Source organism: Odontomachus brunneus, unplaced genomic scaffold, assembly GCF_010583005.1.
Source record: "Odontomachus brunneus isolate Ranch 3 - 2012 unplaced genomic scaffold, Obru_v1 Obru_scaffold_005, whole genome shotgun sequence".
In the NCBI taxonomy this organism is placed as follows: Eukaryota; Metazoa; Arthropoda; class Insecta; order Hymenoptera; family Formicidae; genus Odontomachus; species Odontomachus brunneus.
The window spans coordinates 3,926,727-3,953,434 of NW_022639455.1; the positions used below are offsets into that span (position 1 = coordinate 3,926,727).

Consider the following 26,708-nt stretch of genomic DNA (forward strand, 5'->3'; position numbering starts at 1 on the left):
GGGGGGGGGGGGGGGGGAAGGCAGTCGTACCCGTGCGCGCCGTCACGTAGCGCGCCGTGACGTAGCGCGAAGGTGACTTCTGAGAGTAGCCGCATTCCATTCACGTGTCGCGCCGTGACGTATACACTGCTCGCTGCGGCGACAACGCCGAACGATCTAAGACGCGGGTCGATGTGATTGTGAATAACTCCACTTGTAGACAACGTAACGACTTGAAACAAAGCGCATTGGAAAGGGGAAATTGTCGCGCATCCGAGGAATATGGGATCATCCTTCAGTGGCACGAGGATCAAGTGGCGTAATCATGTGAGTACAAAAGATATCTGTTTCTGTGTTTGCGTTGAATACATATCGATTATTAATCTATGTTGAAAACCAATGAAAAACCTTGGTTTGTATTTGCAATGCGAAACGTCAGTTTAATGTTTTTGACGAATATAAAGTGCAGTCATTACTATGCATATTTAGCATCGGATATATTTTATCGTAACGCCTAGACTCAAATAGCTAATCAATTTATACTGCAATTCTAAGCAGAATCGTAAGTCTCGTAAAATGTAAGAATTTATCTTGTTCTCGTAAAATTCGTAAGAATTTATGAGTAGATTTACAATTGTAATATATATTATATATTACAATATATAATATATATATATATATATACATATATATATATATATATATATATATATATATATATATATATATACATATATATATATATATATATATATATGATATTGTGCAATATCATATGTCGTACAATCACTTGTAAATATCGTAGATTATATGAAATCGTAGATATTTACAAGTAATTGTATAACATATAATATTGCATAGAATTATAAATTTACTCATAAGTTCTTACGTATTTTACAAGAACAATTTACGATTCTATATAGAATTGCAGCATTAGTTTCGATATACAGCAACAAGACATCATTCCCTATTTATTTATTTTATTGTAGAGTGTTTCATATAAACATCACCATTATTTGCGCACGTAGGGGACAGATTTAAAATAAATTTACTGTTCAGGTGTTTTCTCTCAATTGACATAATGTATCGACATAATGTAATTACTCTTTTCGGATTATACATTCATTTCGTATGAACTTTATCAATATAATATCGCTATTTCTCTCAGTGATACATTTTAGCTGACACAACTATACCTATCTTAGCTTCCGCGGCTGAACATTTTTCTACGTGAAATTCTAAGACGGTTTAACGCGAAGAACTGAATATGTGTCTAATCGGCGCGCAACATTATCTCAAAGCGCGCTGCGCGTACGAAATTCAATCTAACCATCTGGCGCTGACATGTGCAGGGTGTTTGAGAGAGATCGCTTTGCTAGGGCGACAAGCGTTCCCCAAGCAAATACGCATTGCACCGTGCATGCACCATGCTCAAGTGCCCGTAGAACTGGGAATCGATAACCTACGCTCAGTCTCGTCTTACACACACGTTCTGAGAGTACACGAAGAATTAACGAACCGTACCTGGAGCTGTTGGACTCGAATCGGCGAGTCCAATATCGCGACTGTTTTTCGCGCGTTTCCCACGAGTTCCCTCGGATTTTCACGAATATTATTCGCACCGTAGCCGTTCAGTGCGACCTTCTTTGTCGAGTGGGAAATCGGTCGACACGTTTGCAAAAGTGGGACACCCGCGCGCATACGCATTACATAACGTTATCTCGAACGGGTCTGTGACGTTAATCTGTCCGGTGGAAATCCGGGCGTCGACAAGGCGAGCTTGAAAGATCGGGCTCCGCGAGACGGGAACGTGGGACTGGCAAATACTTATCGCGCGTGGTTGCACGAAACAGCATGTTCAAGTGCGTTCGAGGGGCCGCGGCGATTCATAGCCTTCGGGTCTCGTCTTACATTTAGCGCCGGAAGAATCGTGTACGCGAAAGGATGCGAGGGAAGGCAGAGAAGACGGAGAAGGATTTCGCGCGCTACGTTCGCGTATAAATGAACGTCTTCTCGGATTTCTTACGCGTTGTCCTAAGCCTAAAGGGCCCATCCGGGCACGTGGAACGTGTGAGAGGACGAACGTGGCGCACGTGCGGGATCACGCGTGCTGACGAGCAACCCCTAAAATTCATGAAAGAGCGACTTACGAGGCGCGGCGACGTCGTATCCCATAGGCGTCGAATCTACAATTGCGAATTATTCCATTTCTTATGCCGGTATTCATAGCCCGATTTTGTATTTAGAGTCGCCTTAGGTTCATATCTTCAGATGCTTCGCAGCTACATTCAAATGATCCGTATAGCACCTAAGGATGAATTTTAGATGACCTTAAATGCAAATTATAATTATGAGTACTGTCCTACAATGCAAACTTTTTACGTAAATTAGTCTTACGCCAAAAATGAATATATAAATTATTGTTGTAAATTCGTGATGGAATATGATATCTCAAAATGTTGGGAACAAAGTAACATCTCAAATGCTTAGTGTTAGATTCGAACACAGATAAAATATTATAGCTTTTTTTGTACACATTTTTTCAATTTTATTATGTTTTTATTAGTCCAGGAATAGATTACCATTAAGGACTACCTTGCTAAAGAACATAGTAAATTTGGCTAGAAACACAGCACATATCTTAATGTCAGTTTTTAAAATATAAGTAGCACATATAAAATGAAAGGATAGCGAATTTCTGCAGAATTATTGCAGAAAAATCTACTTCTCGGTTACAAAATTTTATAATAATTTTGTAGTAATTTTTACTATAAAAGTCTTTGCGCGAAGGAGTCAGTAACCTTGATTATATTATACAGTTAATATTTCGCATTACTCTCGCAAACACATGATAATACAACTAGCCCATCATAAATATTTATGAAATCCTTTCCTCATATACGTAAATACCAAGAATCGTGGAAAGTAAAATTGCTGCCACGCTATTTCGTCAAGTAAGAAGAAAGATAGAGCAATCGGCGCGAAATTTACGAGCCATTGTCGGCGCCTATGTACGCGGATCGGATATGCAAACACAGGGGGAAGTAGGCGTAGAGGGCAAGCTTAACCCCATTTAAATCGCCTCTGGCTTGCCGACAATACCGCGGTGATTGCGACAGATGTGTGGACGTGCGTGTCCCTTTAATAGAGCGTTTTCGCACCCCTTGCCGGCGCAAGCCACTCATTTCAAGTCCCTCCCCTGCGGGGACCCCCATTCACCGTTGAAAAGCGCACAGGTGCGTACCACGGGGCTCCCATTGAGACAGAGGGTTCTCCCGTCCCTTCCCATCTCCTCGTCCCTACGGTACTACAGCCAGATGCATTGGCGATGCAGCGCTCCCGCAGGCACAGTACGCGAGTTTGCGGATGCATCTGGCGCTTCCGTGCGCGATCAGTAATCGAACGGAAGGTAAATTTATATCGGAGGGAGTTCATGCAGATGTGAAATATCGCGTCCGATTAGGTAAACAAGTCACACGAGGTAAATAAGACGTGCACAATATAGATAGAGCATATTCATTTTTGACAAGTAACAAAGGAGATCTTAACAATTGTTATGAAACATCTGTCTTACTTTTTATTTGATAGTACCATCATTTTGCATTGCCTTATTATTCGTATCCCATTATCTCCTCATACCTCAACATTACTTTTATCTAAAAAGTACATGGAAAAATATTTTTTCTGCCAAAAAAGTGTTCGTAAAATCTTTTTTCATATAAAGTCAATAATAAATCCTCACGAAGAGAACCTCACGATCTGGATGGTCCCGTGAATTTATCGATCACTAGACGCTCGTGAAACGAGCGAATTTATTCGATCAATTTCACAGGGTGTATACGTTTTCTGGCGCGTTATCTCAGCGACTGAAAGTCCCGCGCAAGCTCGTGTTAAAAGTGTGTGTGCAAGTGTCTGCACGTTCGGTAACCCGATCGAAGGTAGGAGTCGCACTCGCCGTGTACCTCGCAAACCGGAGGGAGCATTGCTGCTGGCCTCGTAATATCTGGTGACTCCGTGCGCCGATCGTATCGAGCGCGGAACATTCCCCGCGGCAAACGGGAGCTATAGGATAGCTCGCTGCACAAAAGTGCACCGGTTCGGCTCGCGTGTCGTAACACATCGCACATGTGCGCACGCACGCACGCACGCACGCACGCGGATATCGCGTCGTAAAATATACGCGCGAGAGGTGACGAGGAATTAATTAGTGAATTATGTTTTCCGCCACCGCGCCAGGACCGGTAATTAAATCAACGAGATATACGCGTCGTACAGCAGCTCGATAATTTATCTGCGCGCGGTCCCACCGTCTCCCTGTCGGACCACAGGCGAGAATAAGACCGATTCGAGCGTCTCCAAATGATACGGGAGAAGCGGCTGCGAGTGGACGCGAGATCGATATCGCGTGCACGATCCCGTCGATATCCGTAATCGGTCCGAGCACGTGCGCGTCGGGAGACAAGGGAGACCGTGACGAAGTGTCGCGCGCCGGCACGTCGTTCCGCAATCATCTCACGGAGGGACACGAAGACCCTCATTACGCCGCCCGTGACACCTGCCAGAACGGTGGCGCGCGACTTGAGAGCGAGCGGCCGCGTTTCCTCTCGAAACGATCGCGGAACGAGTGCGCGCGTCTTGATCACTTTCCAGAGAAATACGGTAGCGTGCGCGCTCCCGACTCTCTTCTCGTTCCGTAAGGTACGCGTGAACCTAAGTACGTTTACGTCCTCTCTCTCTCCCTCTCCCTCTCTCTCTCTCTCTTTCTCTCTGTCTCTCTCTCCTCCCTCGAGCAAAACGCACCTGTACGTTATTTTACTCAGGAGCGGATGAATAATGGAGTCAGTATCGGTCGGTTTTCGAAAGCCCTCAACAAGAAAGAAACGAGTAGAGTTTATTTTGTTATAGAAAACGATAGTCAGAAGGAAAATTGTAATAATCCGTAATAATCCGCGAGAGAAAGAGATTTCTCTATGACAAATTAATTGGAACTTGAGAATCAATTGGATTTGATTCTCTTACATACTCATACTTAGATACTCATACGTTGCAACGAGATTTAACTATTACACATAGATTCTTACTACACATAGATGTCTCTGCCGTAGCTAACTGTTTCTCCGTGTTAGCAACATATATCTGCTTGCAATATCTGACAAAATTTAGTGAACTTCAATTGATTCGAGAAGTTTCATACGATATTACATCATCGTATATGATAGTGCATCATCGTCTAAACGTTGCAATAGTCAATTGAGGAAAACGCTAGTTCCTCTCTTTCGTTCTCTCTCTCGGGAACCGTAGTAATATTTCAAAGACATCGTACGCTTTCTGGTACCGGAAGGGTTGAGTTTCTTCGTTGTTCGCGCTGATCCGCCCCTGAAAGAGCGGCATGCTCGCGCGTCCATACGGTAGGCGCACGCATAACAACGTGTACTTACGGGCGCACAGGCGTAGGTTGGCGTCGGGGTAACCCGATAATCGGCATATCCACCGAAGGGCCCGGCGCGCCTATTAAGCTCCAATAACGACACGTAATAGCTCGGCCGTGTTGCGGCCGCCTCGCGCTACGACGGCGACCGAGAAGCGAGAGAAAGAGAGAGAGAGAGAAAAAAAGAGAAAGAGAGAAAGTGTGAGAAGAGCCGCGGGCTGCGAGAGAAGAGAGCTCGTTGCGCAGCGTGACTAAGCCCACGGATGCGAAGCGACGACGCCGAGGGAAGCGCGCCGGGCCTCCTGGGGCCCCGTCCCGGGGATCGCGCCCTCCGTGTGTCCATACGGTGTCCCGGAATTCCGCGGAATTCCGCCGTCTGAGCGGCCACGGCGCAGCGCCACGATTTTAGCCTCTACCTCCCTCCCGTCCTTCCACTCTTTCCTCCATCGTTGACCGGGACCGGCCAGGCCACCCTGAAATTATGCGGTGCCCGTCAATTAAAAAGAGTGACCGGCGGCCTCTTCGCCCCTCCTCGCCGTCGAGCGCGTATCCAACGTATCCTTCTTCTTCCTCTTTGTGTCCGCCTGCCCGATTCATATCGGACCGCGGTACCCTGCTCTTACCGAGGAATGTCGGGGTGAGCGAGGGGGATTTTTTAAACAGTTTTTGTCAGGCCTTTCTTTCTCTCTCTCTCTCTCTCTCTCTCTCTCTCTCTCTCTCTCTCTCTCTCTCTTTCTTTCTCTCTCTCTCTGGCGTAAAACGCGACGAATCGCCAGACACATCGACAGACCGATGGAGCGAAATCGGCGAGTCGATTGAGAGGTGCTGCGCGCAATAACATGTTAAACTGCACGAAAGATAACCGTACATGCGGGTTTCCCTCTCTCTCTTTCTCTTTATCATCGGTCTGCGTTTATTCGCGAACTCGATTATAGCCTCAAGATAGAATGCGTGCGGTTCACGCACTTAGTCTACGGGTACAAGGTACCGACTAGAAATTTATCCCATGGTCCCGATCAGGTTGAATCAGTTATCCGGTTTGTATCAGGTAATGTTATCGGATCCCGATAAGTCACGTAACGCAGCGTAGCAATCGGAACCTTATTAATAATAAGGATTATTAATAATTAGGAGGCGATAACCCCCTATCATCTTATACAAACCAGATAACTCACTGAGATCAACCTGATCAGGACCATGGTATAAATATCTAGTCGAGACGTTATAAAGTAGTCTAGTGTGAAATTTGACGGTGGAAGAGCGATTACAAGGATCTCTAACAACGTTTTCTAAGTTCCCCGATCGATCGATAAGTTGCAATAAAAATTCATACGGATACGGTCCATCGACCTCGAGCTCAAACTCGAGGGCCCCTTCGGTTCGCTTCTTCTGCATCTCTCGACGGTGGTATCGGAAAATTGAGACGTCGACGCCTACGTCCAAGCGCCTCGTGTCCCGGTGTCGTGCGGAACGTGTATATACAACTCCACGGCGGAAGGCACGGCCGGCTATAACGAGGTCCTCCTAACGCCTCGGCGTGGAATCCCTCGTATCCTTATCCACGGCAGCGCGTCGTACCGTTATTATTCTTCCCATGTCGCGGAACGTGTTGCTTCTTCTTTCCAGCAGCGAGAACGAACGAGTTCGTCCGGGTCGGCCGGCCGTATACGCGAGGACGAGGACGCGGCCAGCGATGTATATTCCCTCATGCAACAACGACGATCGCGCCAATATACACGCCCGCGTGCCCACGATACCACGGGCGGAGCTGGTTCTCACGTGTTAATTATCACGTCGCCGTTTATTGGGATCATAGGCGCGTTATCGTTCTCGCGATCGGTGAGGATCGCGTCCATCGCGCGAGCTTCCGCCGCGACTCCTCGCTTTTCCTTCCGCGCGAGTGTATTCCGGATCGCATCCCCCTAATGACCTGGCAATTTCGCGCTCCTCTAATCGGGCCGTGATTTCTTCCAGCCCGGAAATTTTCTGGAGTGTTGCTCGTAGCGGGCGTACGCCGCACGCATCGCCGCGCGTAATTGCGAATTTCAGCCGCCAGCCCTTGGGCTTCATCGACGGTACAATTACGCGCAGTCGCGGCGAAAAAGAGAAACTTACGAGTGTAAATTTATTTAATGAATATAGATGTCTTAATAAGCGCGCGTGCACATGTATACGCGTGTGTGTGTATGTGCGCGCGCGCGGAGGAGAGATAAGAGGGCAGATGGTCGCGGCACGCTAATTACCATGCGCTATCGCGTATCGGAAGTATCGGAATGAAATATCGTCATCGTGACTGCCGGAACGCCAAGATTGCGTTTATCCTCTTGCCGCGGTCCCGCATCACTACCAAGCAGCGTTCCATACTTGGATTCGAAGATAACAAAGATAAAGTTTTGAGGCGTTGCTTGATCCATCATACACGATGTCCACTGCAATGCGACGATATTTTTCAAAATATTTATGAATTTTTCGTGGAACAGGGAATTATTACAACACGCTTCTTTTCATAAACACTTCGCCGTTATTTAAAAGATTGTGTATGTTTATTTGAGATAGAGACTGCCTTTCTACTAGAAGAATTTCTATCAAAATAAGACTTATGTTGTAGATAAAAGATAAAATTCTTCTAACCTTGAGAATATATCTTAGAATATTTTTGTTTTAATTTTAAAAAAATTCTCTCATGAGAGATCAAGAGTAAAGTCCTCTGAGATTCAGAGGATTTAAAATTTTACGTAGTTCGCGAAATGGTAGAAGAATATTTTTGTTTATTTTTACCTAATCTGCACTTATAGAAAATATCGTCGGACACACTGTATTCTTATTTTTGAGTGTTGAAACATTTATTCGTATGGATTATAAGTCCACTCAAGTTTTAGTTAAACATTCAGTCTCGTGACTTTGAGTGGTAATACTTTTATTATTGTCTCGTGAGTTTTTACTCGAAAACTCAAGTGAGATTCCACTCCAGATAATTTAGGGTATATGACGATCCCCCCTACACTTCGCGCCATAAATGACGAATTTTCTTTCGGGTGATCTTCCGACGCAGCGCAACTTTATGCGCACAATTTACACCTCTCGCGTTCGAAGTGATACGCTTGATTCTACACACGTTGTCTCGCTATTGTGTGTACGAGGTTATTGCCGCTACAAATTTACAGCTCGCGCTCGGCGCCGCGCTGCACACAGAGAGCACACGGGGCAGGTGTTAAAAATAACTCAATTAATGCGCGCCCGGAGCCGATGCGATAATTGGGTGGGCCAGCGGAATGCTCCAGAGGTAGGAACTATGATTAACTCGGCGTCCAATTAGTTCGTATTAGGAGTACGGAGCGTAGCTCGTGCGTGCACACGTGTATGTATGCGTGCGTGCATATGCGTAGCCGCATTAGTACGTGTGAAGTACGGTACATAACGACAGTCGGCTGAAATCTTTGGTCATCCCCGGGACCTGGACATTATCGGCGAATTGTTCACGTCCCACCAATATCACGATAATGATGCCGCTTGATCGAATGAGAGACGCTCAGTAACCCGTCTCTTTATAATGGTTCATCGCGGTCTCATTGCGCGTCTCTCTCTCTCTCTCTCTCTTTTCTACTGCCGTCAGTATTCTCAATTTTATTTGTCCTTAGATGATCAAGTTATGCAAATCGCGCGACTCTTTTCCCAGATTGCTGTTAGAAAATATCCATATCAACGAGTAATAGTTGTACTCGATGATTTTTAGAGTCATTACGCTAATAATAATCGCGCAGGAACGCATTCCCGACTACATCTCGTCGTGAGCGTTAATTATTTTCGAAACAGTGTATTACAAGCCGCGAGAGTGTGTCTCGTGTGCGTATCGCGCCCATATAAAATGCCTGCATCACGGATTATATCTAGTTTACTCAATTTCCGCTTTTTCGCTGCCGTTGCTTTCTAAATTTTCTACTGGACTCTTTCTGCGTTTAATCGGTGATACCGAAAGGTGGTCGCGCGCTGCTGGAAAGGTAGTAATCAGTTGGTTAGCAGGCGATCTTCCCGCTGGTCTCCACGCCGGTAAAATGTTGCTGCGCCCTATCGAGTAGTACGTAATTGTGCAATAAATTGTTGCTTAATTGAGCGCCATGCCGTCGCTGATTTACATCGTGCTTTCACTTCTTTCATAAATCGCTCGGCATACGTTAGTATCAGCCAGCTGCAGGAAAGCCGGCCTGTCAAGCGACGGCGGCGGCGGCGGCGGCGGGATGTTGCTCGATTTTCCGCGGTGTCAAACGAGGAGAACCACCACCGTGGAATTTGAAAAAAATTCGTAAACCGGCTCGACACTGTCTCTCGCTTGCTCCGCTGTCCCGTCGCAGGCGTCTATTTCTCGGCCGCGTGGCGTAAAAGTCGTAGCTTCCTCGCTTGTGGATTCCGCGTCCGATAGACGACGCATCGATTAACGATTCCTATTCCCAGTTAATCTCACTTGCGTCGTGCAAGGCCAATTACTCGAAGACTTGACTGTCGTTACCGGCGACCATGAGAGAATCGCTACCCGGCATCGTTATCCTCGCGACTGTAAAAACGGCCAAGTTTCCGATCGAGCACTCGGAGAGTCACTTCGTCATGCGGCGAGCCACGACGTTGCAAACGACGGGCATTTCGCGATCGCCCCGTCGTCGTGCCGCAACCTCTCGTCGTTCATAAACAATACACGAGAGCGAATCTCCTTGAAGATCGGCAATAAGTAACAGCCGTGACGGGTGAGGCCGAGCGAACTCAGTGAGCAACATTCTTAAAGGGGTCAACACCGTGTCACGGGAAGAAAGAGTCCTGCGACTCGCGTTCGCGGCAAGTATACACGGCGATGCTGTTCGTACATTCGCTGACGAAGGCCCGGAACTTCGTGGCGGAGGCGGCCAGCCGGGATATCTGACACGTCGCGACGACTTAGCAACTTTGATCTTCATTATGCGGGTGACGGCGCAAACAACAGTCGGTGCGGTTTGATTCTTCTTGCATACACGGAGAGAATTTTATAGTAAAAGTTGCTACAAGTTCTTCTGTAAGCGAGGAACAGATTGACATTTTGCAACAATTGACTATCCTTTCATTTTATATGGACTATTTATATTTTAAGAACTGAAACGTGCTTCACTGAGAGAAAAATATCTGAGAAATAAAAAATATATTCATTCGGTGTAAATGTTAACATATTTACTTTTAAATCTAAATTCTTTTATTTAAATAGGACAACTATAAATTTTAATGAAAAATAGCGGTTAGTAGTTTTAGTAGAATATATATTTTCTAGATTTAAAAGAAATTATTGTTAATTAAAAATATGTTATTAGTGTCCATCAAATAAATATTTCTTATTTGTTTGATATTTTTTCTCTCAGTGTATTAAAAAATTTGTTATGTTTCTAGCGAGATTTATTGTTCCTTATCAAGATAGATTTTACTAGTTACTTCCTGCACTACTAGAAAAATTGAAAAGAACTTATATGAAAAAAAGACTATTATATTCTCCTCGTGTACGTACCAGAGGAAGTCAATCCTCTTTTTCTCCCAAGAAAACTGCATCTTCCTCGAAGAAGATGCTCGTGACGGCCTTTTCTGTCACGTGGTGGCACACACGTAATCAATATTTATTAGCTTGGTTCTCGTTGCTGACGCCATTAGATTATATGTCCCTCGTTTAATGTATTCGATTAAGTAGATAGATCCCATCGACCTTTTGAAGATTTATTTGTCTTTTACCGATGGTATTTTTACGAGAGTCTTGTATGAGATGTTATCTCACGAGGGAATCTCGCGAATCCAGAAATTCCGCAGTTTTAATTAAATTTTACATAAACGTATGTAAAGTAAATGGAATTCAGAAATCTTTCAGTTGCATGTTGAAACATGATTTTTATAGGTGAGAAATGGAGAGTTTATAAATTTATTTGTTTTACCTATAAATATATATGAAAAGTTTCATTAAAGTCAAAATTACTGGGTTTGCGAGATTTCTCATGTCAATCGTGCCAATAAATTACCAACTTACTTTGCTTAACATTATTATGGGAATGAGCACAGGCAGGAAAAGGGCTCGGCTTTTTCTCATACTTATTCGTACGTCTCGTCTCTATTTCTTTCGCAGTATAATAATACTTACGTTCGTATGATGCCTGCGCTTTCCGACACACGGATTACGGAGCGGCTTGTCTCTCGAAATCATACGTTTCGCGTCTCTCGTCCGAGGCGGCCGACGTTTCGTGAATGAAACGGCCACTTTTCGACGTTTAACGACCCCACCGTAGGTAAGGAGACGTCGATCCGGCCGGATATCATTCGGTTCCAGCACATGTTCCGGCACGAATTGCTCGTCCCGCTCGCGTTTACGATCGAGTTTCTGCCGTTTCATCGGTGGTAGAAAATAAGCTCTGCTAGAAAATAAGCACGAAGTGTGGTGGAAAATAATTAGAAGCTCATAAACGAGTTCCGCGTGTTCCGACCACTCGTCGCGCGAAACACTCAACGCGGTTGCAATCGTAACTTCAGGTGCAGATACGCAGAGATGCTGGATCTCGAAATTTATTTCGTTCAGAAACCGTTTGAAATAAAAAAAGAAACAGAACAGTATAACACGGTGGATGGTCGGCAGCAATGCGAAGAATTCGAACACACACTTTGCACGTAATTTATTTGATTGCTTATTTATTATTTGATGCACACGCTCTTCCTCTTTGCTACATATATGATGACGTATCTTACGTCCAAAAAAAGGGTTAATAGAAGGCATAGCTGCTATGTAACCATAGCAGCTGAGATGTTTCTTTCAAATAGGATTAACTATCGAAGTCGTTACTGTCGAAGCTCCATTTATATTAATAGCTGTTTAAACTTGGGCGATATAGCGAGAAATATATGCTACCAGAAACAAGTGACGCTTTGGTACATGTAAGATGCACATTCCTAAGTATCGATAAGATACTTAGGAATTGCACTACCGGCTGATATAAACTTTTATTTCGAAATGAATATATTTCATCTCTAATGACCAACTCTTAGCAACAACAGCAAAACGGTCTTAGGTCTGTGTTAATAGTAGCTACCTGAAACTTTGTTGTTGAGATACTCAAATTTTTATTCAGAGTCAGATCTAAATTCTTTACAGTTTAATAATGTTATATGCGACATTTATATCTATAATTGCGCGTTTCAACTGAAAAACTCTCACCAAACTCTCTGAATTTAAATCTGAATATCTCACTTGTGAGATAAGTCTCAAATAATAACTATGGGCAGTATTAATAGTCTTTACTTGAAATTCATCTCACGTGAGACACTCAAATTTGAATTTCCGGTTGTATCAGAGTTTTCTTATTTGAATCATATGACATTCGTGACATTATATTTGTAATTGCAATTCAATTAAAAAACTTACATCTCTAATCCTAAACCTATATATTATATTTTGAGCATCCTATTTGAGAAAAATTTCAAGTAACGACTATTAGCCTTAGTAGCTTAGTTCGAATTAGCTATTGAGATTCAGCCACTAGTATTGTTCTTTTACGTGCGAGTTACGAAAAACACATGAGAATTTACCGAACTCGGTGAACTCCACGTCACGAATTCGAAACGTCGCTTGTGTGTGCGATGACGTCACGCTCCTCGAACCCAGCTGTCCAGATTCCCGACGGAAACGGGATACAGCGCGTTCCCCGGGGCAGATTCGGGTATGGTCGCGCGGGTGGCAACGTCGGGCGTTCTTTATGGAGTATTTGATTACGTTGACGAGCCGCAGGTTGAATGAGATACGTGGTGGGGCGGTAATACGGCAGTTAGTATGCAGCGGGTACTGTTACTTAATGTTAATGCCGAGGGAGAGGAGGGGAGGGGGGAAGCGGAGGAGAGGTCCCCCATTGATCCCTTCCGTCGTGCCGCGCTTCGGCAACGGAGGTAACAACGGATTCCGGACACACCGAGCCGAGAAAGCGCGCCCTCCTCCCTTCTCTCCCTCCTCGCAACCGACGCATCGTGGTGGTGCACGAAGAAGCCGACTCTGGAATGCCGCGCGAGTCCCGATCCGCCGTGTACCGTCCGGATCGTTCCGACCTGTCCGGCATGTACCAGCGGAGTAAGTTGATGGGGAGCAAGAAAGAAAGAAGGGGGAGCCCGTGCAATGGTGCGCGGGAGAACGAGGGGGAGCGCGACGGCGGATAAAGATTGGGGCGAGAGGGAGTGAACGGAAAGAGAGAAGGAAGAAATCGCTTTATCGCGTCACTGGACCGCGCTCACAGGTCGACGCGCGGAAAAATCGTGATTTCGCGCGGACCCCGATTACATCGACGCCACAGTAACGGATACGCGTGTCCGGCCGCGACGGGAGATGATAATTAATCTCGGTAGCGCGCGGACGATGTAAGTGGAAACGCACCGTGTCGCTGTATTATTAATTAACCACTTCGGAATCCGGCAGCTCCGACGGTGATGACGTTGTCCGTAGACCGAGATGGCGAGGCGCAGATAAGTATTTCGCGGTATCACGCGCCCACGTCGTCGTGCGGAAGGATCCGGCGGGTCAGGATCTCCAAAAAGATCCCGTCGCACTCGCGGCGTTAATCCGTTCGATTCGCTCAGGTATATAAATCGGACTGATTTCGCAAATGAGGGAACGGCCAGCTGGTTTGACCTTCCGAGGCGTGACGTTATCGTGCATTTCTTCTTGGCTTCTTAAAGGAATGCCTTGAATACTTTACCGACAAAATACTGACCGTTTTCTATAAAATTTACGTCGTACTACACGTAACACAGTATCGCAAGTGCTACACAAAAATACGTGCAAAGGTGAATTGGAATATTGGTCAATATGTGACGAAAACGATAAAAAATTTTAAAAATTGATATCTCGAGCTATCAGTTAGCGTATATATAATAATATTTTCCTGATACAAAATTTCTGCAGCTTGTATATGAATATGCGTTTGCTTTATTCAAGAAAATTTTAAAAAACATTGCTGCATCTTTATATAATTAAATTTAGAAACTTAAAAATATACAAAATGTTTGCAGAAATATCTATGGTTAAATTTTCCTATAAATATGGTAAAATAAAATAGCACACATTTATATGAGATCTATATATAATATAGATCTAATGTATGAGGAATACGAAAAGAGTAACATGATAATATTCGTGATGTTCGTGATGGTCGCCTCTACGCTATCGACATTTCTCAAGTCGGCCATCCACTTTGGCATCCCCGATTAGAAATTTATCCCATGGTCTTGATCAGGTCGAGCCCAATCAATTATCTGGATTGTATGAAGTGATGTTATCGAGTGCTGATAAGTCATTTAACGGAACATGACAACTAGGATCTTGTTAATAAGGATTATTAATCATCAAGACCTCATTAATAGTTAGGACTCGATAACATCACTTTAAACAAATGAGATAATTAATTGGGATCAATCTGATCAGGACCATGGGATAACGTTTTTGGTCGGATAATAGCATAGGATAATTCACTCGGAATAAAGTGGATTGGAAGTACAACGAACGCCTGGACATGGATATTCGGTAGAACGCGAGACGGACAGGGACACAGAGAGAACGAGAAACGCGAGAAACGCCGAGTTCAGTCATACTCGGCTGGAAGAAATTTTTATGGGACTCCGTGCGCGCGACCTCTCGACGTGAGAGAACGGTTGTGGCATTTTTTTTTTGACATCCAACCACGCTCGCTCGTAAAACCGCGCGCCGTAATTAAAAGCCCGGCGGTGAGATCGCGCGGCATCCTCTGCGCCGCGTGTCGTCGACGTTTCCATTATTGCGCGACCGGACGCATCGGTGGACGCCGATGGAGTCGCGTCATCGCATCCGTCGATCGTCATTGCAGATGTGGCGTGTAGATATTTACACATGTTTAATTGCGAAACCGCGTCGACGCGATATATACCTTGTCGACCGTGCGACCATGCAGCGAGTAATACTTCATGTTCGCAAGATTAGTCGTGATTAGAAGTCGACGCGAAATGAAAACGCGCTGCCGGGTTCGCGTTTCCCGCCGCGGAGATTCAAACAACGTATGATAACCGGCGAGAGCGCGACTTATAATTACGTTACATCTGTCGGAAGTATTCCGCGACGAGCTTTAGAACGTGACGTTATCGTGCACTCAAATTAGCCTTTAACGAAGTCTCCATTGCGACGGGTACAATTCATTTTTCAGTGATCGCTCCGAAATAACCGCGCGTCACGACGAGTGCGGGACAACGAGGAGCGATGATACGCCGGCGTGAGGGAAACAGCGGGAACGAAAGTAGGAAGATACCGATCGACGGAAGACGCGGAGACGAGAGGAAAGAGTGAGAGACGCGCCAACGCGCGAGATCGAAGGGACGTGCGGGACGAGTGCGCGCCGCGAGCTCGGGCGAAGGGAAAAAGAGTCGAAGAAGGATGGACTACCGAGGAGCCTCGAAGGATGGAACTATGGAAGCAAAAACAGAAACCAGTCTCACTGGCTCAAGGCTGCCTGGCCGAGAGAGTACCTGGCCCGCTGGAGCGCTGGAGCTACCTGGATCGTCCGTGAGTACCTGTCTGCCTTTACCTTCGATTCGCTCGTTCTCTCTTTCTCTTGCTTACTCCTGCTTCTTCCTTCTTCTCGTCTTCATCTATCTGTTTCTTCCTCTTCTTCTTCTTCTTCCTCCTCCTCCTCCTCCTCCTCCTCCTCCTCCTCCTCCTGCTCTCGCGAGTTTGCCCACCTCCGAAGGAGGCCCGCCGCGGCGCTCTTGCTACCACCTTTATCCTTGGCCCGTACCACACCGATACGCGCGGAGAGTCGTTTCACGCAAATTCGCCGAGAACGCCTTCTTCGTGAAGAACGTCGAGCGGCGCGACGCGCCGCTGCCGAACTCGTTCCCCCGTTAAAACCGTGACGCGTCGCCCGACCGGTCGAGGAGGTAACATCGTCCGCGAATATCGTCTTCTTTGATCCCTCGACTTGGCGAAAGAACGGACCCGGGTAGAGAAAGAAGGAGAGAGAGGCCCGTTCGATTCTTTCCGCGTAATTATACGCGCTCTCATCCCCGACCCGACCCGACGCGCCGCGCCGCGCTGAGTCGAGGGTCACGACGACCGTTCCGCTGCCGAGGTGGTCCGATGTTGGTCCCCGTTTCGGTCGATAGTTCGAGGATCTGCTCGGGGATTAATTAAGAACGCGATAAAGCCGATGAACGATCTTCGGTCTGTGATCCTCGCGCTTCGAATGTATCCATCGAGAGCGCGGAGTCGAAAATTCGGACAGAGTACGATTTCATTGGGCACGATTGGTTTCGCTTACGTTGCACGGCAAATATGATGCGGGATAGGTGAAGATCTGATACGCGGTTATCAATATAGCAGGCTGCGAGTTCTTTATTGTGAGAGCAAATTGAAGTTGCGAGATGAAACTCCATATACTGTATATTTACCATTATCGTCCACAATCGACGCGTTGGCTGTGTACATATAAATCGTAAATATTTAAGCGATAGACATCGACAGCCGCTTGTGCAACACTCGCGGTAGCGATAGCACAGTAGATGACTTCGTCGTATCGATTTCAAACACGTGAGAGAACAGCGCTAACGTCCCTTATCAGATTTGCCGGTGGCTTATCGGCGTCTGTATGACGTGCGGTGCATCGAGCCGGTGTGCAATAACAGATCGCGATAGTTTCGACGTGATCGCGATAGAGCTGTGCATAAGTGGCTGCGGGAGCAAAAGCGTGCGAAGTGCACGGACAGAATATCGGCCAGTCACCACTTGTACAATACTTATACAAGGTGATCGTCTTTCATAAGGGGAGAGAGTTGTGGCGAGCCGCGTGCATACACGAAATCCCGCACCATTATATCCTATTAATATCAATACGGAAAGGCAGCATTAAATGCAAACGTTGTCGCTCTCGTCAAAATCGAGAACAATATGTGTATATGGAGAGAATTTTATAGTAAAAATTACTATAGAACCTTGTAATTAGAGAAATGGATTGATTCAGTAATTTGTTCTATCTTTTCATTTCATATGTTATTTATATTTTAAGAGTTGAAATGTACTATTAAAACACTTGATGTGTTTTTAGCAAAATTTACTATGTTTCTTAGCAAGGAAGGCCTTATTGACTCTATTCCTGGATTACTAAAAACTGATAAAACTGAAAGGAATTAGTATAAGAAGGACTATAATATTTTCTCCGTGTACTACTGTACTCAAAACAACGTGAAACAGTATTCTCATCTAATTATTCATCAATATTTTATAACTAAATCAATCGTTAATATTACGATTACTATTTCAATATGCTTCCTCTCCCGTGAAAAACAGAGAGAAGGAGAAACAAAGTTTCACTGTTCGAACAACGCGAGTTGGCTTCAGCCAACTCGAGCAGGTCGTTAACACTTCTGTGACAACGCGACGACGCTTTGTCGCCGTCCCTCTGCCACTGCGTCGTCGCACTTGAATCGATCACCCAGTATAACAGCCACGACGTAGAAACATGGCGCAAAGAGAGGCACCATGGTGATCGAAGCAGCCAGTCGGCCGGCCAGTCGCCAGTCGCGTTGTAATCGCAGAATAATTGAATCCGCGCTCGCGCTACGCACACTACGTGCGCTCATTCCATCTTCCTCCCTCCCTCCTCTCGGTCTCCTCGTGCTCCATCTCATTCTCTCTCTCTTTCTCTGTCCTCCCGTCCTACCGCCCTCACTTCACCACACATCTCTCTTTCTCTGACTTTTCCTCCTCTCGCCCGCCCGCCCGCCACCCCCTTTTTCCTCCTTTCATTTCTCCGTCGCGGTCCTTTATTTATAAGCGCCTCCAGCTACCGGCATAAATGCGCCGAGGACTGCATTCATAAACCCGCTCCCGAGCTGCTGCCGGCGGCTTTCCTAGCCGCGCCGCCGTCGTTGCCGGTGCCGGGTGCTGGCGCTGGCGCTGCCACACCGCCACCGGTGCAACCGACGACCCCGTTTACATTGGCTCCGGCACAGGGAGGCCCCGGGGCACGCTACCTCGCTTACTCCAACTGAAACGATCCCCTTTTTGTCCACCCTCTCCTCGCGCCTCTCAGTTCTCCGATCAGCGGCCGCGCTCGCTCTCTCGGTCCTCCCCTCCTTCGACAGAGCACTCGGGAGATTAATGCACCATCGAGGAACCCGACGTCCGTCGCTTCCGGACCCTGCATCCCCGTAAGCGCACGTTCCGTGTCCCACGGTTCCGATCTCTTTCCTTTTCTGCTTTTTTCCTTTTTTTTATGATATCTTTTCACGGTGTCCCGATATAGACTTCTGTTAAGGGGATGCCAAAGTGAATGACGAACTCCAAAACTGTCGATAACGTAAAAGCGATTGTCATATAAAACGTCATGTCAAATAGACACGATCACGCTACTTTTATATCAAGTAAATATTTACGCTGACAGCTCGAGATGTCTACTTAAAAATGTCTTTATTACACATACTTTGACAGTATGTAAAAGCATTTGCAATTCTGTGCAACTAATACGACATAAACTTTAGAGAGGGTTATTCGTTATTAAAGCGTCCCCTTAATGTTTCCGCGAGTCAAATCCGCAAAGACTGCGCGTCGTCGCCGCAACTGCATCTGGTGAACGCGACGTCGCGCTTATTCACGAACTAGCCTTCCAACGTGCTTCATGAAATCTCAACGCAATGCAATGCGACCTCGTTAGTTTTTATCTCTGTTTCCCAGGGACTTATAAAAGACACCGGTGTTCGGGCGCGATAACCTTTGCCGTGAGCGCAAATCGCAGTTCAGCGAAGTCTCGCGGGAAAACGGAAACGTTTATCGAGCAACTCACTGGATCGGACTATTATCAAGGCGGATTAACACGGTCGGCTCCTTCGTTCCGGAAGTCGTAATAGTTTTCGTCGTTCCCGAGGTTGAAATCGCCGCGGGATATCTTTATCGCGCTTTTGATCGATCGATCGATCGATCGTTCAAACTGAGTCGTAATGGCGACTAATCAAAGAGCGTTGTCGCGATAACGGCCGTCTCACGGCCTCCCGCTAAAAGTCAAAGTCGTCGATCGCGCCGCTCACGTCACACCGTTACGTTTTACTGGCTGAGGCGGCGAGAGTCTGCCGTTTTCGCAATAAGTCGTCCATGCGAAACGACAGCTACGCGAGACACCGATGCGCCGTGTGCAACGCGACGGAGTGCATTCGCGACGGGTCCCATCGTGCGATGCGACGCGATGATGATTGCGAAGCCTCTCAAGCAGCCGCCGATGCATCATTCGCGGTGGCTGTGCGGCAGTAAACGGGGCGATGATGCGGTCGCTTCTCGCGCGTCCAGCGCGAGAAGGTGGCGATTTAATGCACCCGGCGAGAGAGCAGAAGTTAAAGCCGCGTAAAGAGAGGATAGAGTACGGTCTATCCTTGAGCGCGAGAAGGCTATTCCCTGGCCTTGGATATGCCCCGTGCGTTATACACGTCGGAGTGTGGAAACATCTCGGCTCGTTATTTTCCCGGGCTGAGATACGGCGCGCGTTGTGTAATGAAACGCGGTTACTCGCTTGAAATCTGTTAAGCCGCGTGTATTTGCTTCTAACTTTATTGACTCTGCCGGACGACGACGGCGGCGATAGCGACAGGAATCGTCCGGCCGAGACGACGTATCGACGGCTCCATTAGAGGCAATGTAAATTTGTGCGACCGCCAACTGGGGCTCGAAAAATGCGCGTAATACCAGGCGTACCTGTTCCAATGAGAGATTCCAGTCCTTTTCCGTTAAACACGGACGGGTGTAGGCACGGGAACCGGTAAACCGTGGACTTCAGACCCTCAGTTGTCAAGTAACTGTCTATGCGGAATCATTTAACTCGGAAATCGTCGGTCTTGCGGAATTCTATATTACGTACTCTCTGAATCATGTTTGAAATTAAATTTCAGTTACAACAATAATACTCTGCCACTCGGAATCACACAAGAGTGAACATTTCACTCCAGCTCAGAATAGATTCTCATTCTATGCACGGAGAGAATTTTATCGTAAACATTTCTAGAGGATTTTATAACCAGTAATTCACTCTATCCTCCCATTTTATACACGCTACTTTATATTTTAGGAACTGTAAGGTGTTATTGAAACACTTGCTATGTTTCTAGCGAAATTTATTATGTTTCTGTAGCAAGAAAGATCCTATTGACAGTCTTGGATTATTAAAAACACAGTAAAATTAAAGAGAATTTATGTGAAAAAAATTATAATATTCTCTCTCCGTGTATATTTCAATCGTATCAATTATATTATTCTTATCATTATCTGTCATTTTTAATTATATTATTAATTGTATTGTTATCGCGTGAGTCCGTCGGTAATGACTCTCAGTTTTGACAATTCGGTGAGAGTGCTCCCGACTTCATCGCGTCTAAACCGTTTTGCAACTCACCGTACGTCAGATTCACTCTTCAATTTCCAGTGAAAATATTCGCTCGACCATTCGGAGAATTCACTCTGTACGCGTACAGAAATTACTTTAATTAACGAATGATTCAGCTCTCACTCTATTTTTCGAGTGAAATTCATTGTAAGGTAGAATTTTAGAGTGAAATTCACTCTAAGGTAGAATTTTAGAGAGTCGATTAGAGAGTCTCTCGTTACGTTTTCTTTAATGTCTCGATCGCGGGATGCACCAAAAATTATTAACTCTCGAGAATCACCATCCGAACTATCTCACGTAGTTTATCCTGATGAACGGCGGCGACGGCGGATTATTAGCCGATTGAACGGTCGGGGAAAAAGGAAAGGCGGCGGGAACGGCGGAATCCCGATGGCTTTGAGTCATCCGACGATGCGGACGTCATCGATTTCCCGCGCCAGCCGAGTCCTGGGAGATCGCGCTCGCTCCTCGCGTATCCTTGGGCCGTAAGAACAGGATCCCGGGCACGCGGATGTGCAACATTCTGCGCGTCTTATCCCCGCGCGCGCGTCGATTAAGATCAGCGGATTCCTGACGCGGTGCGATCTCCGCCTCTTGCTCGTCCTTTTTTCTCGCGAGCTCGCGTCATTAAGCCGGATGTCGGGTTCAGCAGCAGCACCGGCGACGCGCGGCGGAGTCATCGGACGATCTACTAATTTACCGACGAGCTACCCGGTTACTCGGTGTAATCGCGAATAAATAATAACGTGGCGTTACAGCCGCGCAAATAGACGGGCGTACCCTCAGGGGACTCGGTCGACTGTATCGAAACGCGTCTAACGCGGAATGTCGCGTCGTTGTCGTCGTTTCTATCGCGTCTAATTAGACGGCCGGCTTTTCATCTTCCTCCTCCTCCTCCTCCTCCTCCTCCTCGTCTTTCTCGTTCTCCTTCTCTCCCCGTCTTGCATACCAACAACCGAGTGACGGCGACTAGCACGCGGCCAGAAAATTCAGTCCGATAAGAGAAGTACGAGTGCAGGAAGGACCTCGCGACATTATTAACGCAAAATTATCGCGTCGCATGACGCGCCCCACGCTTCATTAGCACGATTAGTAGACATTATTGGGCGATACGAGACCTTTTCCGTCCGTGCTGTGGAGCCACTTGATCACCAGCCACTTGTTGTCGGTGATTTGCGTAAACCACTTAACACGCAACGGACTGCTGCAAATTACGAGACGTCGGCGCAAAAATCGGAATACCATTTCCATCAAACCCGAGCCGGGGCGAACCGATTCCCAGCGCGGCGACGAGAAAATCCCCCGCGTGATGGCACGATGTACCGTTTAAAGAGACGACGGTGGCTATAAGTACGCGCTCGAATGGGCGGCGAGGCCCGGAGGGTTTCTAGGCGCTCCTTTTAGCCGCCTCTGATCCGTGACGAAATATTAATTGACACAAAAAGTAGTAGCTCTCGGCGGACCGAGAGACTGGACAACCAACCGACCGACCGGCCGAACGTCCCCGACACCTTACGAAACGTCTTTCGGCTACGTGGGCCTTCTCTACCGGTCCGTATTTATCGTCGGGCGCGTATTAATTCGTATTAATAGCGCTTGTGTGCGCAAAGGAGGAGCATTGTCATTATGAGCGAGTTATTATTAACTGGCCGGCCGTTATAATTGATACACCGGTTTCCCGTGGGTACGGCGCGGCCGTGCGAAAAAAGGGGCCACCGGCACGAATTAATCGCTTTATCCGCGCGCGCGGACGTAATTGTATCAATCTCCGTCGATGACGGTAGGAAAGTCACACCGGCTTCCTCACGCGGAGCCGCCCGTTTCTTCTTCTTCTTCTGCCGCCGCCATCGCCATCGAGGAGCTCGACAAGCTATGGTCAGGCTGTGAGAAAGAATCCGTCTCGGCTAAATTTTAGATGAGCGTGTACTTCCCGAAAGTAATTGCAACGGGCAACCATGAGACTGAATTTCGCGAGTCTTTGTACTTTGCTCCCCCCAAAGACTTTCTCTTCGCGTGACTTAAACCGATGTTCTTGTATAGGCGGTAAACCGCGCGAAGATCGGAATTGTTGGTTCTCAACATCACAACGATAACAGAGTCGTACATAATCACGAAATTGAAATACTAATGGACCGCCTACGTTTAGTACACGGAAGAAAAAGTTAACTGCGGCAATAAGAATCTCTGTGTGGTACCTAAACTTACATCTACAATGTGCTCTTTGCTTTCTGTGTTTCTTTGTCTTCATTTCTTTCTGATTAAACTTCAAATCTTTATCCAGAAAAAGATGGAGGACGAGAAGCAGGTAGCAAAGAACACATTGTAGATCAGGCTTAGATATTGTTGTAACTATGAAACCGACGTAATGATAGCAACAGTAGCAAAAGTTTTAGTTACAGCAACACTTAGACAGAACAATTTAGCAAAAGATGTCTCAAAGACGTCCAAATAACATCCTATTTTTTTCAAGCGTCTCTTGAACGTTTTCGAAACATCCTTTAACTGTGTTTAGCTGCACAAATTTGTGCTATCTAGGCAAATGCATTTTCAGCAAATCATGATTAACTGCGGCAGAAATTCTTTTTTTTCGTGTATACTTGTGCAATTTTTTCGCAACGGGTACATCGCCAGAAGGGGAACGAGTAGCTAATAACATATAGCTCAGCTAGTCGATAAACAATGTGACATTAGCCGAGAAGTGTTCTTGCTAACACCTCGATCGATGCTTTTCATTAAAGGTCGTTGCCGTCGAAGAGTTTTTACCACCTTTCTCCCCCTATTACGCTTACCCTTTTATAGCGGAATATTACATAGGCACCGCCAATTTACGAGGAGTACCTGAGGCCGTAAAAACGCTTCGTGAATTCGTGAAAGCACAAAGAAGACGCCATATAATTTTACAGCCGCCGGCGCCCTCGTTTTCCGTGCTATCGTCGCACTCGTATCAACGTATATATTATGGACCCTCCTCTATAGGGATGGGCTGAAGAAAGTAATATCGGCCGCGGTATAAGCCGGATCAAGCGGCGAGAATTTACATCTTCGAGCGAAGGCGGGGCAAACGGTGGCGAACGAGTTAGCACTCGATTTTACTTACTGCTATATTAATACCATAACGGTAATCGCGCGTAAATATTATACCCACGCATTCCGGAAAGTGTGTGTTCTTACTCGTGCGAGTTTATCTTCTCCCGAATCGAAATTTTGGTTCTACATTAATCCTGCGAATATCGTACAACTTGAGGAATCAATGCAACTTCTTTTTCTATATTTTATGTTATGCTAAGAGAAAAAATATCGACAAGATTCCATAAGTCATATCGAAAAAATAAGAAATATTTATTCGATGAATACTAGTAACACATTTATTTGTATCGATATACATATTTTTACATTGAGAAAAATTTTTTTTCAAATGAGAAAGTATATAAAGTATGTTTAGGCTAGGCTTAAATAGACTTTAATTAAGATAAACTCCGCGCAATCTATATATCTTTTGATTCTATTTAACTTACTAATCTTGCCTCTTTAGAACCTACAAATGGCATTTTGTGCGTTTTCTGCCATTTAGAAGCATCAAGTAAGATCTCAGTTTCATGTGTATTAAGCATACACAGATCCTTCAGAATATACAGATGTTAGAAAGTTCAACTCGAAAGTAAGGCTAAAACTTAGACTCGGCAGAGTTCCTCTTTCAAATTCTACTTAACAATATTCGGGAAAGACAAATGCTTTTTCATCATCACACAATGCGTTGCCTATTTTTATTCTTGGTTTACTTCTCTCTTCGTTCATGAAACTGTGATTTTCGCAAAACGAAGAGGAAAGTAGAATAAAATTGCAAGCGAGACTCTTGAACTTTGAGGGAAGTATCGGCTAAGTATCGGTGTCGCGATACTTCCGCTATTGTGTCTCGCTTCGAAGACAACCCAACATTTCGCGTGCGCACGCACGCTCTCACGCACTTATCGCCGTGCTGCGTGCGCGTAATTCCCGTCCGCGTGGCGAATCGTGGCGGGTATTTCTTCATTCCGTAATCCGCGCAGCCTTAATCCGGTTACTCGGACGCGCTAGCCTTTTGGGCTCGCTACGAGTGTGTCGAGGTGTGACAGGTGAAAGAGCGGCGGCCCGAGCGAGCGAGAGGGCCCCTTCGACTTTCGCCGACGTACGAAACGTCTCGTAACGGGCAGGCGCGCTCGTTGCGAGACCGCTATATAGCGCGCTCGCGCGCGTCGTCGAATTAGCGTTAAATAACTATTCGCGATATTTCATTGCCTGTATACGGGCCCGAACGGTGGCGGCGGCGGCGGCTCTATGAATACGGAATTACCCGCGACAACCTAATCTTAAAATACGACAACCCGTCACGACGCATCGAAGGCAACGGTAAATCACGCTGGGCAATTTGTTGGCCCCACCTTGTGTAATATGTTCACAAGTCGAATTGCGTCCGCGTGATCAAGAAGGCGATTGATCTCCCACGATGCGCAAATAAGTACAGACACACACTCAGACAGAAACATAACGGTAGCAACCAAAAATTTTTTCTCAATGTAAAAATATGTATATCGATACAAATAAATGTGTTACTAGTATTCATCAAATAAATATTTCTTATTTTTTCGATATTTTTTCTCTTAGCATAACATAAAATATAGAAAAAGAAGTTGCGTTGATTCCTCAAGTTGTACGATATTCGCAGGATTAATGTAGAACCAAAATTTCGATTCGGGAGAAGATAAACTCGCACGAGTAAGAACACACACTTCCCGGAATGCGTGGGTATAATATTTACGCGCGATTACCGTTATGGTATTAATATAGCAGTAAGTAAAATCGAGTGCTAACTCGTTCGCCACCGTTTGCCCCGCCTTCGCTCGAAGATGTAAATTCTCGCCGCTTGATCCGGCTCATATCAGTTTTGTATGTAGAAATGTAATATACATATCCGAGTCAAAATTTCCGCCCTATTTTCAGCCTTATTATTTTATTCAACACTTGTTTTGATATTCTCAAATCTACGTCAATCTTTTTTGATTCTATTTAACCAGTTCGAGTCGAAGTTTTGATCTTACTTTCAGCCTCATTATTTCATTCAACACCTATTTTGATATTCTGAAGTGTATAATATAATAATCTATCTTGATGCTAAAGAAAGTGAAATGGGAAATTTCAGATATCATCAGAGTCAAAATAGAGGTAAATTGTATCGTTAGAATTAAACCTACTTTGTTGACTTAGTTCCTACTACGTTGTAGAATTCAAAGTTTAAGGTAGGGCCAAAATTTCGACTTAAATAGACTTGAGTAAATTATATAGATTAATTTTGAATATAAAAAAACCTTGTACAGTTGTCACCTGTGCAGTTGTGATCTCTTTTTCTCGAAGCAAATAAGCCGAATAGCATTCGCATGATTCACACGGTCGAGCAGTGTTACGCGAGTGGGCGACGCGGCGTAACATCTCGATCGTCGTCGTCGATCGAGAGTCTCGGAGAGTTCGATGGGGTTTTCTGAGGGAAGAAATGACCGTGTCCCGCTTTCGAGGTCGACGGGTGTGTTCGTTTTGTTCTCGGACAACATGGAGTAGCGTAATACACAAGGTTTCACAGAGATCATGTCGAACATGAAGCAACGCGCGGTGAAAATATCGCATTTTTAACATAATCTATGGGATTTGCGTTATCATTTTCATTTGACTGGCGCACGCCTCGCTGCGCGAATTAAAGGAGCGCAGGGAGATTAACGTGACTGAGGAGCGACGGGTCAGGCATCGAAAAAGTGCACGAGAAGAAGAAGCACGGCGGAGAATCCGGCGTCGGATTATTAATACCAGCTTTGGAGGCGCTCTCTCTCTCTCTCTCTCTCTCTCTCTCTCTCTCTCTC

General features: G+C 45.8%; 1 long non-coding RNA gene across 1 annotated transcript in view; it reads left to right on the forward strand.

Moving 5' to 3' along the window:
- The first annotated feature begins 124 nt into the window (after nucleotides 1–124).
- Nucleotides 125–26,708, forward strand: part of LOC116849275 — a 29,967-nt gene continuing 3,383 nt past the window's right edge. The window contains exons 1-2 of the long non-coding RNA XR_004379107.1: nucleotides 125–306; nucleotides 15,610–15,965. This is a non-coding gene — a long non-coding RNA (uncharacterized LOC116849275). The remainder of the gene's footprint in view (nucleotides 307–15,609; nucleotides 15,966–26,708) is intronic.